Genomic DNA, 13,863 nt, shown 5'->3' on the forward strand with positions numbered 1-13,863 from the left:
TGGGCTGCCGTCCATGGGGTCGCACAGAGTTGGACACAACTGAAGCGACTTAGCAGCAGCATACACCCTAAAGGCCCAGACATTTGGTCTGGGGGTATGAATGCCAGAATTCTCAAGCAGGTTCATGGGAGTGGGGAATGGGATTAGAAGCAACCCAAAGATCCATCAAGGGCTTCCCTGGTGGCTCAGATGGTAAAGACTCTGCCTGCAATGTAGGAGACCTGGGTTTGATCCCTGGGTTGGGAAAATCCCTTGAACAAGGGCATGGCAACCCACTCCAGTATTCTTGCCTGCAGAATCCCATGGACAGAGGAGCCTTACAGGCTACAGTCCATAGGGTCACAAATAGTCAGACATGACAGAGAGGCTCACACTTGCATTTTTCAAAGATCCATCAAAAGGGAATGGATAAGTGAAACTTTGCAAATGCATCAGTTAGAGACAAAAACTGGGTAAATATTAACAATATGAACAGTTCTTAACTGTAGAGTTGGATGGAAGAAGAAACAGGTTTATATGTGTGGTACAATGTCATTTAGGTAAATTAACAACATTCACATAGAAAATGCTGCTTATTTACATACATATTAAAAGACATGTATCAAACATAGAATAGTTACCTAGGGTAGAGAAGGGAAACAGGAGTGAGGACCAGGGATAATGGTAAAATAATTTAGAAAAGAGTGTTCTTCTTAGATGGGTGATAATGACCGTTAGGTGAGAAATATAACCAGCCAACATTTCTTCAGCTTATATTCAATTTAAAATTAGCTTGCTAACTTAGAGCATGGGTAGAGAATGTAAATTCCAGCATAGACACTGATTCTGATGACAACCCAGGCTCCCTTTTCCAATGGCCCACTGAACCTGCTTATCTTGTACAATCAGTAAGGATGCTGTTAGACAAGGGGATTCAAAAGCAGGTGGATATTCTGGGTTTCCTGTGACTAGAGGTAGTTAAGGCTAACAGAAAGCAGAAGGTCAATTAGACTCAGTTGCAAAGTAACTGACCCATAAGGATGGAATGTTCTCCTCTCTTGTAAAATGGAGATGTTCTATGTATAAGACTCCGATTTGGGAAGTGCACTGACTTTTTGACTTGGGTATAATGGTCATTTGGAGAGGTTGATCAAAACAAGATCTGGTCTGAATTCTTTATAGCCTTTCATTCTGTAGAGATGTGAAGATAGCTAAGAAGAAGTAATGGAGGTCATCAAAGTCGTTTGCACTTATAAAATGTGACCCGGCAAACCATTAAACACAAAATCTCTGATAATAGCAGTTAAAAAAAAAAAAGTGCCATGTACCCTAACTGACAAAGGAGAGGAAAGGAAGGAGCTGAAAGTTGAATGTGAACTCTGATAAGCTCGCTGCTGCTGGAATTATAACGGTGCCTACTTTTCTCCTTCCACCCAAGCAATCTGTAAGTATGTAGTGGAAGATAAACCTTCTTTAAAGCTGGACAACCTCTCGACCTCTGGAAAGCCATGCCATGCTCACCAACTGGCATGTCTGCCCAGTTGAATCCTAGGGATCAAGTTTTGGAAGCAGTTGTAGTGAAAGGTGGTTGTTGTTGTTTAGTCGCTAAGTCATGTCCACCTCTTTGTGACCCCACTGGGCTCCTCTGTCCATGGGATTTCCCAGGCAAGAATACTGGAGTGGGTTGCCATTTCCTTCTTCAGGGATCTTCCCGACCCAGGGATCAAACCCAGGTCTCCTGTACTTGCAGGCAGGTTCTTTACCGCTGAATCACCAGGGTAGCTCCATACTGAAACATGCCATCAAACAAAAGGACTGACTAGGGAGGCTGATGACGCCTAAGGCTGGCAAAAGAGCTATTCCTGAAGTTCTGTAACATTTGAAGACATCATTTAGTTCACAAGTGATCCCCAAACCTGGCCCAAAATGTGTCATGGGGGCTTGGTTGAGCTTTACATATTAGAATAGGAAAACAACAACAACAACAACATTAGGGGCCCCGGAAGAAATCCTAGACATGTAGCATCTTCTTACGCTCTTTCCTGGAGCTCACATCTCCTTCTACAAATCCCAAACTGCCCTTCAATTAAGCAAATTTGCTGGGAGGGAGGGAAGCAGCAATGAGTCTATTAATTGCTTGGTGGTTGGTGTTTTGTAAAAGGAGTCAGTTGATAGATCATTTTCTCTGCTCTTCAAACAAGTGTTTTACGCAGTGGAGACACACTGAGGAGTCAAGGAGCTGCACACAACTGTGTCCATTCCCAGGTGTGAAAACACACAGCTCTGTTGTATCTAATTTATACCAACTATATAGTTTAACACCAGAACATTAATCTCTCAGTCACCGGTCACTTACATTCTTCAAACCATAGACCCCTTCATCACCCATGATCAAGGAGAAAGTGGATTCCATTGGGGTTCAGAACCAGTTAGAGGTTTCCTTGACTCTAGAGTTCTTGTACGCAAGAATCGCAGAGAAGCATAGGAATAGAAATGACAAAAAAAGAAATACTGCAAGTCTATTGATGGCAACCCAATAGGAAAGCATATTCATTTGCCAATAACACACACCCACTCCCTTTCCTCTGTAAAGGGTTAAGCAAAAAAGTAATTAAACAATGATTTCCTTATAAGTGCTGGACTTCTGAGGCCTGTTTTCTCTGTTGGAAAAAAAAATAGATTTAAGATAATGGTCCTATTCTCCCCAGAATAAATTAAGCTCAGAGATAAAGAATTCCATTACTAACGCCTTTCAGCAAAGCCCAGGCATCCTTTAAAGTCAAACTTTAAAGTATAATGTGCCGTGATCTTGTTGAAATCTTTCCTGTAATGATATTTAAGTGATGGGCAAGGGTATCAATGGTTCAGGCAAAGTATTGATTGTATATCTTCAGGGCTGTTGAGCTCTTCTAGAGTATTCTGTTGGAAGGAATGCACTGCACTTATTTAAAGACATTTTCAAAATAGTTGCAAGTGAAGTCAAGTAGCTGCTTTTTCTTGGAAACTAAAAGAAAGAGGACCAGTTAGGACTGAAGGAGAGAGAAGAAAGGGACCTGGAGGAGACTCCGGTAGAAATCAATGCAAAGACCAAAACATGGAACCAACAGCTAGGTCCTGGGACGTCAGCTCAAACCAATACATGGTACCTGCTTCAAGTTACAGATGCTTTTTAATGTTCAGTTCTCATCATTTTTCTTTTCTGTGGGAAAAAATGACAAAGAAGTCATCTTCATCCTTGCGGCAAGAAGCTGTCCACTTTCACTTGGGGAGCAGGGGGCTTTTTGAAGAGGAGACAGCTAGGTGCAAGTCTGAAAAATCTGCACAGTCTCAGCAAATCCAGCCGCATTCTCTTGGGAAGGAGATGCGGAGAGCCACAGGGCACTCAGAACCAAGTCCATCAGCAGTGAAATAGGACATTGGCTGGAGAGAGAATGGGTGACTGCTTGGAACAGTTATGAACCTGTGGGGAACCTCAGCTGTGTCCGACTCTTGCAACTGCATGGACGGTAGCCCACCAGAATCCTCTGTCCATGGGATTTCCCAGGCAAGAATACTGGAATGGGTTGCCATCTCCTTCTCCAGGGGATGTTCCTAACTCAGGGATTGAACCCAGGTCTCCTGCATTGCAGGTGTATTTTGTACCAACTAAGCCATGAGGGAAGCCCGTAGGGAATCTCTACTAGGGTTAAAGGCCCTTGATACCCTAAATGATCATCTGAATCATGGCCCTATTTAGGTTACAACTTGGATGTCCAAAGTCATCATATACAATGCTAACAAATTGATGACTAGCCCCAAGCATAGATTTGTCATTCTAACTTATCTCCCCTACATGACTATAAACTTCTATTTTTTTTTAAATTGGAGTATAATTGCTTTACAGTGTTGTGTTAATTTCTTCTATAAACTTGTTGAGGGTGAAGACTGAAAAAGTTCTTTTCTCACCTGATGGTCTCAATAAAATATATGCATCTTGAGGGTGTCCAGTGCAAACTCTTTCAATAATTGGTTGTCCTCCTTGAAGCAAAGAAACAACCAATGAATTTGCCTGGCACTGAGGCCATCATGGAGTTCACAGCTGCACAGACCTCAGCTGGTTGCCAAGTGGCTCTCAAGACACCCCCCACTGCAATGTGAAATCTTTCAAGAGCAGAGCATCTGAAGCCCCATTCTTTTCTTCTACAGGACAGTGAAAAAAAACATCCCCAGTGCCCAGCACTCTGGGGTCTGCTGAGCACATCCTGGCTCTTGGGTATCAGCCTTCAGTGAGAGACACTCACTAAGCCTTGGTCTGATGGTATTGCCACTGTAGAGCATGGAGTGTGCACAGGGCTTTGTGGTGATTGTGTTAGTAGCTCTGTCATGACTGACTCTTTGCAACCCCATGGATTATAGCCCACCAGGCTCCTGTGTCTATGAAATTCTCTAGGCAAGAATACTGGAGTGAATAGCCATTCCTTTCTCCAGAGGATCTTCCCAACCCAGGGATCGAACCCAGGTCTCCTGCATTGCAGGCAGTTTCTATACCATCTGAGCCATTTGGGGCCACCTAAAGTTGCCACTTCCCTGGTGGCTCAGATGGTAAAAGCGTCTGCCTACAAAGCGGGAGACCCAGGTTCGATCCCTGGGTCGGGAAGATCCTCTGGAGAAGGAAATGGCAACCCACTCCAGTATTCTTGCCTGGAAAATCCCATGGACGGAGGAGCCTGGCAGGCTACAGTCCATGGGGTTGCAAAGAGTCGGACATGACTGAGCAACTTCACAAACAAAGTTGCCACAGTTGACCCTGGCAAGGAAACACCCCCTGGATGGAGGGTTCTACATAACTGACAAAAGAGAATCAGTTCCGGCCAGAAGGAATGTACTTCTGTATCTTTATTATAGAGTAAGAGTTTCCTTCCCATTGCTTAAAATTTCTGGCTTACTCTCAGTTTGATTCCTTGGGTCAAATTAATCATTTGTAATATGTGTATGCAATGACACCCAACTCCAGTACTCTTGCCTGGAAAATCCCATGGGCAGAGGAGCCTGGTAGGCTGCAATCCATGGGGTCGCTAAGAGTCGGACACGACTGAGCGACTTCACTTTCACTTTTCACTTTCATGCACTGGAGAAGGCAATGGCAACCTACTCCAGTGTTCTTGCCTGGAGAATCCCAGGGATGGGGGAGCCTGGTGGGCTGCTGTCTCTGGGGATCCCACAGAGTCGGACACGACTGAAGTGACTTAGCAGCAGCAGTATGCACATACCTATCGTGTATGTATGTAATACACATTTGCTCCTGACTCTGAAGTGTATATTTCATATGCAATTAGTTTAAGGCTTTACAAAAGGGAATTGGAAAGAATGTACTCATAACTATACTGCCTTAATGCAGCAGATTTGTTTAACACACATTTATTTGGTACTTGCTATGTATCAGGCAAGGTGCTAATTCCTGCGGGTACAGAAGTGAAAGGCACACTCCTTTCCCTGGAGTCCACAGTCTACGAGCAGATAAGTGAGAAAATCGACAACTACAGTGCAGTGTGTTAGGAAGTGGACAGGTGCCAGGCAAACCCAGGGCACGGCTCTTCCAATACCCGGTACAGGATAAGCTAGTTCTGACGCGGCTATCATCATGGAAGAGGTGCAATTTCGTGTTCGATCTTCCTCCTACCTGCGTCTTAATCACATTTCCTTCTTGGGCGATGTACATGTGCCTTCCCTCTCTCAGGGAGCTTTTCTTTAAATAAACAGAAATCTGGTTACCAAAATGTTACCGCCCCACATCTCTGCCTATATTTATTTCATTACTTCATCTGAATAATTTTTTTTTTTAAACAGGAAGCTCAGGATTTTTCGACCTTGTGAAATAAGCAAAAAATACTCTCAGCCAGCAACATATTGTACCTCTGCCTGGTGTTTTCTAGCTTGTCTAATTAGTCCAGAAAGAATAGCTACAGTGAGCATCCTCATATCAGCAAATACGCTTTTGATTTAAGAAATTATTATAGGAGAATGCTGGAAGCCTTGTAGTCATCTTTGCTATATTTAGAGAAAATAATGTCTCTCTGCAATTACCATTTGGCATGAGCTTTAGGCATTCACGGTTTTTCTCTTCTTTCTTTTTATTTAATACACTTTTTTTCCCTTTATTTTCTGGGTTAAACATGCAGGGATCATAGTTGCACAATTATTAAGAAGAGGCCACTTAAATCCCACCCTCTGAAGATACAGTGTCTGTGGTAGTGTTTAATTAGAGATTAAAATTGAGGAACTGAATAATTGGGGTTGCTAATGAATTTGAAAACGCAGCGACTCAAGGGGAGCTGAGCATTCTTCTGGCTTTGCTTTTCTTTCTTGAACCCCTTCTCTTTTTGTTTCTTTTCTTTTAAAAAAATTAATCAATTTATTTTAATCAGAGGATAATTACTTTACAAGATTGTGGTGGTTTTTGCCATACATTGACATGAATCAGTCCTGGGTACACATATGTTCCCCTATCCTGTCTTGAACCCTTTTTCATTTCCCCCATCATCACATTTCTGGCCTGACTGCTGAGTTTATTACTACTCATAACCCTGGCCTAAGTGGAAACAGAAAAAGCTGCAGCCTCTTTGCAGAGGTCCCAGAGCCATTCAGTCTATTGGATTTATGGCCTGTTCAGCAGCTGTGATTGCAGGAGGCTGGCAGTGATGAAAATGAGATCTACTGGGCCACCAACACTTTCTGTAATCACCTTAATAGGTCAGTATAACAATGGATGCTGTCAGATGGAGAAATAAGAAGATGGTCTTAAATCAAAGAAATTTCCAAGTATCACAAGTCCTCCTGCCACTTTCTCTAGGGAGCCTGGCTCATTCGGGGACCTTGCTTGGGAGGCTTACATCAGTTTCAGTTGCCCAACAAAGAACACAGTCCCTTGGTTCACCCCGGAACAGAATCAACACTCCCCAAGGTGACCCTCCAATAGACCTTCTCAGGTAGGCAGCATATTTCAAGCCTGGCCTGGAGGTAATTCTTTAGCGGAGATTTTCCGCATTGAAAAGGTGGCTGGATTATGAGACCCTAAAGGTCTTTTGCAACTTGAAAATGCTATGATTTTATGAAAGTGGCATGGAGCAAATTGCCTGGCTCTAAGAGGACCATCCCCTTGGAAATCTCTTTTTCATAGAAAGTCAAAGCTTTTAGGACTATTTTTTATCAGTTGGATGCTGTACTTCAGTTGATACATTTCAAGCTTCATTTGGTGCAAAATCTAGATGGTTTAAATCAACATTCAAGGTAAACATCTGCATTTTTATGGTCAAAGGCCCCCACACTTATGATTACTTGCTCTTTTGCTGTTGCTGGTTAAATTGTGCCCTGATATTTACTGCATTTCTGATGCCAATCACACTGATTACTCTAGGGATATTACAGTTGATACAAGAGACTCCATCTGAAGCAACATCAACAGAACAGGCTTTTGGTCACAAAATCTTTTATGAATAAGAGGTCATTCCTAATAACATCTCCTTAAAACTTCTTAGCCACGCTTCTTAGCATAGCTGCTTGATGGCTTCCCACTGATGACTCCAAATATATGTTTTTGACAGCAGGGAAAGAAGTCATCTGTTTCATAAGACTATTCCTACTTGGGCCAAGAAAACCTGTCCCCTGCTACCACTGAGCACACCCATAGCTTTGAGGGGGAAGATGGTCAAGGTGGGGGAAGTTTGCATAATTCCATATTTAATCTTGCTCTATTTTTATTCCACATTCACTTAGTGTTTGTAATGTTCTCTTTATGCTTGTCGGCATGGAAGCCATTCCTCTGAGACATTAAGACCCCAGAGAATAAAAACTGTGGAAATTTTCTTTGAAGGTATCGAAGAGGGTACCAAGAATCATCAAGTAGCTAAAAAATAATTAACTCGAGATGATGATGGTGACGATGCAGAAATAGGAAGTAACATGAAAACTCATCTTCAGATACATATTTGTGGCAATGCTTCAGAGGAGAACCTGAGGGAGTCTGGGTCATTCCCTGGTTTGGCACAAAGGGCAGTGTCTTGCCAACTGTCCACTCTATCTCATTCCTGGATGGATGGCTCTAGGACCATACTGTTCAATCTGTAGAGGGTGAGCTAAGCATGATTCAGAGGAGTCTATCTCTTTTTTTAAAAGTCTATTTTACTTTGGAGTATAGCTGACTAACAATGTGGTGATACTTCAGGTGGACAGCAAAGGGACTCAGGCATACATATACATGTATCCATTCTCCCCCAAACTCCCCTCCCATCCAGGTGGCCACATATAGAGGGTTCCATCCTTGAGGGCAGGACTTGCCATGCCCAGGTGGGGTGTGGGGCAGGGCTGGTTAATATTTCACAATGAAGGAGAGGCTCACAGAGGGGTCTGTGAGCTGCTGGTATGAACCAGATACACAGGCTTCCTTTGAGATGGATGGAAATCCTCTTAACTTTTACCCACCTTGCTCTCTCATTTGCAAAATGGCATTGTGGGGGTAAAGAGCCTTATAGAATTTCAATTCATCAGTTCACTAGGTAGGCACTTACATCATGCCCATTCTTCTTGGGATTCCAAGCCGAGGAGCCCATAGGAAGGAAGAAAGTATTAGTTGCCCAGTCATGTCTGACTCTTTGTGACCCCATGGACTGTAGCCTGCCAGGTTCCTTTGTCCAAGGCATTTTCCAGGCAAGAATACTGGAGTGGGTTGACATGTCCTTCTCCAGGGGAATCTTCCTGACCCACGGATCAAACTCAGGTCTCCTGCATTGCAGGCAGATTCTCTGCCGTCTGAGCCACCAGGGAAGCCCCAGTTCCCTGCCCAGCGGTCAGAGAATGAGGAGGGAATGCCTTCTTTTAGGCCTTGCTGGACCTGTCCCACTTGTGACCAGCAAACACATTACCAGTCTCAGCCTGCGTACTGGACGGGTGTGAGATTCCATTGCTGAAAGGTACCACCATTGTCTAACCTGTCCGGCTGTGAACCTTTAACAAAACACTGGAGCAGTGCATAAAACGGAGCTATGCTCACCTCCACAGCCTGACAACACAGAGCCCTATCTGCCACAGTCACTCCATGCTGGGTGGCTGGGGAACAGTTTCAAGGGGATGTGACTCCCCAAAGGGCTCCAGGGTTCCCCTGTCCACACCCAGCAGTACAAAAATCCCAGTGCAGCAGAGTGGGGAAGTCTGGTGGAGATGAAACAGCTGACAGGCAGGGCGATCTTGTTTGGGGTTTGTATACAAAGTTGTCAGTTCAGATTTCCATTTCATCTGCTAAACCAGGAGCTTTGTAGAACCAAATGCCAGGCGGGCTTCAAGGCTGGGAGCTGTGTAGAGCCCCAGGCTGCGATCACACTGCCAGCCCCATCCTGCCTCCTCTCTGGGTCCTCTCACTGCAGACACTGGTCCCCTTTCTCCCCAAACCCTCTGATTCCTTTGAAGATTTTTGACGGGCTTCCTTCTGCCCACTGACCACTCAAGAGGCAAGCAGTTCAAAGATGCAGCTCCTCATCTCTGAAATCGAAGTTATCCTGCCTGGCGAGACTGCAGAAGCCTTTTTGTTGGTGGCATGGATTTTGTTAAAGGGAAGCCTTCAAAAGTAGGGAGGCTGGGAAAGAACTGGAATTCTTAGTCTCTTATCAACAGAGGAAAACTGAGGCTCAGAAAAGGGACGTGTGAACAGCAAGATGACTCCAAAAGAGACAGGTCACACAGCCTCCCAGATGGCGAGGACCTTACAAATGATTTCCTTGCTCCCTCGGCCCAACAACTTGTTTTCCTTCCAGCAGATAAGTGAATGAAACAGTGTTTTTGCTTCAAATCTCATTTCCTTTCACTGTTTTTTAGCATGTATTGGAACATTATATTCACTGATAATCAGGAATAATTTTAAAAGCAGGCAATGTGAACTGCACACATTATAAAACGAGGTAGATTCTCCTGAAAGTTTACAATCCTTTTAGACCCTGAAAGTGTTATTCGCTCAGTCATGTCCAACTCTTTGTGACCCCATGGACTATAGCCTCTCTGTCCACAGGATTCTCCAGGCAAGAATACTGAAGTGGGTTGCCATTCCCTTCTCTAGGGGATCTTTCTAGGGATTGAATTCAGGTCTTCCGTATTGCAGGCAGATTCTTTACCATCTGAGCCACCAGGGAAGCCCTTTTAGACCCTAGAGCTCTCCTATGTGGCCCCACGTATGAGGCTGCATCTGGCTTCTTTCTGGGATGTCTGTCTTGTCGTGAGTTGTCTTGTCTTTTGGGGGGCCATAAAGAGAAGTCAGAGTGGTTTGGCTGAACCCCAATTTTCTGCTTCTGAGTTATTCCATTCCATGGAAGAAAGGTACAATGAAAGGTTCATCGCTTGGACATTCAAAGCGAAGAAGGAAACCAGTCTATGAAGGAAGCCATAGTGCCCTTATTTTTTCAAACAAGGGCACCTCTCTGATTTGGGTCCAATCACCCACATGGGGCCCAGCACATGGTCAACAAACCCATCAGTACAGGATGTCACTATTATGGTTGCTGTTGGACTTGAATTTCTACTGGCGATTTGGTCAGAGGACAGAGCAGTGACTTTTCCAGTTGGAAACACCCTTGCACTCTTTCCCCAGATGCCCCATTACTCAGACACAGTGACTGATCTGTATGCTTACACATCTGGCTTTGAAGACTGGGCCATCTCCCGAGGGAGGTGGATCTGCATCTGATCAAATATAGTTATGATTATATTCACCAAAGACTACCACAGTCTCCTCCACACTTTGGGACAGCTGCGATAGAAAGGAAGTAGAAATGGAAGGTCATTGCCAATGGCACATAACACATGAAACAAGAAAAAGACAGCCTGCAGATTCGAGGCCAGGAAAGAAACTTTTTGATGGAACGACAGGTTGTAAAGCTAAGAGAACTTCAATAACAAAATTAAGCGAGGAAAATAAGTCTAGGATTGGAGCTCTTTGAGGGCTTCTAGCACTTGTTCAAAAAGTGTTCTGAATACTAGCTGTGGCAAGGCTCAGAGTTGACCCCCAGAGCTGCAAAGATGAATGCTTCTTTCCTTCAGTCTAATGGAACGATGGGCTGAAGTTGTAAACAGAAAATTAGTGTAAAGTGACAGAGATGAAGACAAAGCTAGCAGGGTCTGGCCTCTGCTCTCCTCCAGCCTCTCCTCTTCCTGCTTTCCTTCCCACTCATTTTCTGCACTTTCTCCATCTGGTCCAGACCCTTCCCTTGTGAAGGTTCTCTTGCTTGGGGTCCTCATCCTCTGGGTACCTGCACGGCTCATCCCCTCACTGTCTTCAGATCTTAATTCATGTGTCGCCTTTTCAAAAGAACCTCCCTTGACTACTTGACGTGAAATTACCCTACCATCCACAAGACCCCCAAACCTCTCCCCTGCTTTCTCTTCCTTTGTAGCACTTCTCCCCTGGATAAGGAAAAGGCAACCCACTCCAGTATCCTTGCCTGGATATCCTATGGACAGAGGAGCCTGGTGGGCTACAGTCCACAGGGTCACAAAGAGTCAGATACAATTTAGCTACCAAACAACAAGAACAATGAAGATGCAGGGAACTATGACCCTGAAGGATGGAAGACCTAATCTGTATCTTCTGGGTGGCAGGGGAATGGCAGGAGGGTGTCCTTAGAAAAATGGCAGGCAGGTGGAATAGATAGGTGGGTAGTAAGTAGGTAGTAGGTAGATAGTAAGACATGGAACAACAGACTGGTTCCAAATAGGAAAAGGAGTCCGTCAAGGCTGTATATCGTCACCCTGCTTATTTAACTTATATGCAGAGTACATCATGAGAAACGCTGGGCTGGAGGAAACACAAACTGGAATCAAGATTGCCAGGAGAAATATCAGATATGCAGATGACACCACCCTTATGGCAGAAAGTGAAGAGGAACTAAAAAACCTCCTGATGAAAGTGAAAGTGGAGAGTGAAAAAGCTGGCTTAAAGCTCAACATTCAGAAAACGAAGATCATGGCATCCGGTCCCACCACTTCATGGGAAATAGATGGGGAAACAGTGGAAATAGTGTCAGACTTTATTTTTCTGGGCTCCAAAATCACTGCAGATGGTGACTGCAGCCATGAAATTAAAAGATGCTTACTCCTTGGAAGGAAAGTTATGACCACCCTAGATAGCATATTCACAAGCAGAGACATTAGTTTGCCAACAAAGGTTCATCTAGTCAAGGCTATGGTTTTTCCAGTGGTCATGTATGGATGTGAGAGTTGGACTGTGAAGAAGGCTGAGCGCTGAAGAATTGATGCTTTTAAACTGTGGTGTTGGAGAAGACTCTTGAGAGTCCCTTGGACAAGGAGATCCAACCAGTCCATTCTGAAGGAGATCAGCCCTGGGATTTCTTTGGAAGGAATGATGCTAAAGCTGAAACTCCAGTACTTTGGCCACCACATGCGAAGAGTTGACTCATTGGAAAAGACTCTGATGCTGGGAGGGATATTGGGGGCAGGAGGAGAAGGGGATGACAGAGGATGAGATGGCTGGATGGCATCACTGACTCGATGGATGTGAGTCTGAGTGAACTTCGGGAGTTGGTGCTGGACAGGGAGGCCTGGTGGGCTGCGATTCATGGGGTTGCAAAGAGTCGGACACGACTGAGTGACTGAACTGAACTGAAGTAGGTGCTCATTTCTGCAGTAGAAATGAGCACTGGTAGGGCAGGGAGGAGGTCAGGATGGAGAGGGAGGAGTTAGTAGGGGTTGTGTACTAAAGCCCAGGTCCCACCTGTGGGCTTTTTCCATCACAGGTATACAGATGTGGGATTGAGGGTAGACCTTTTCTCTAGCCTGATATTTCCTCCAAGCAAGAACTCTTTGTAGTCCTGAAGGACTCTTTGTAGGTACAGAAAACACCAGGTCCAGGTTGTAGAGCACCCGGGCTGTCCGCAGGGTGAAGGTGGAAACTGCATCTTCAGTGCCTGCTAAGCGCTAGCTCCCAGGGTGTGATTCCATTGACAAGATGGTGATGTAAGTTCCGACGCACACCTCGAGCACAGACACCAACCCTTGGGATAATGTACAACTCAAATGGGCTCTCCTGACTGAGGTTATGATGGTCCCCGTCTCCCAGAGGAGTGGGGGGATGCGCTTTGGTCTCCAAAAGCCCAGGAGAGGCAGCACCCTGACCCCATAGATGACCTTTTGCTCCTATTGTCTCAGCATCGGTGGGAATGGCTGTGCAGGGATCTGCAGCATCGCCACTGTAAAACACTTGCTTAAAATATGTATTAATCCCTGGGCGGGCGTTAGGCGAGATTCAGATATATGGTCTGTGATATGGGTAGGGTATATTTTTTTATTGCAATAATAAGTTTCTCAAGTCCTAATGGACCTTGCATTAACTGAAGATGACAGGGAGAGAGGGATGGAAAGCCGGCAATTTGTTAAGGTTGTGGAGCGGCAGTTCCAGGGGTTGTAAAAGATAAAACATTTCAGAGTCATTAAAATCACCCTAAATTGTCTACCTGAGCTCAAAGCAACAAACCTAACTCAGCCCCGAGTCTATCACCAGATATCCTTTTCTTTATGGTGTGTGTGCATCTTGGAACCGACAGATGGTTCAATCTTGCATTCCCAGAAGCAGTCAGGCTTTGAAACATCCTCTGTGGATGTGGGATTTTCCTGCTCAGGAAAGGAAAGGGGGCAGCTGTTTGATGGACACACAGCCCCAGGTATAAAGGCCCTCACTTAAAAGAAGAAGGGGTCAACCAAGGAGTACTTTGGAGAGAAGGGTGACTGGGGGATCGTAAGGCCTTTTTGGAGTTGCTGGCTGGCAAGGAGAGAAGTCTTCAAATCCTTGATCAGGTCTGGATGACAAGGAACATAACCAGGAGCTGAGACGCCTACACAGACTTGTGGTCA

The 13,863-nt window shown here is 44.8% G+C and overlaps 1 protein-coding gene and 1 non-coding gene across 3 annotated transcripts in view; one reads left to right on the plus strand and one right to left on the minus strand.

The window, feature by feature from the left end:
- The window catches only part of KIRREL3 (kirre like nephrin family adhesion molecule 3), a 603,489-nt gene that overhangs the window by 489,942 nt on the left and 99,684 nt on the right, over positions 1-13,863 (minus strand). The window lies entirely within an intron of this gene.
- Positions 4,543-4,615, plus strand: TRNAC-ACA (transfer RNA cysteine (anticodon ACA)). Its single transcript has one exon. It is a non-coding gene; the product is annotated as a tRNA-Cys (tRNA).

Source organism: Bos mutus, chromosome 29 (assembly GCF_027580195.1).
Source record: "Bos mutus isolate GX-2022 chromosome 29, NWIPB_WYAK_1.1, whole genome shotgun sequence".
Taxonomy (NCBI): domain Eukaryota; kingdom Metazoa; phylum Chordata; class Mammalia; order Artiodactyla; family Bovidae; genus Bos; species Bos mutus.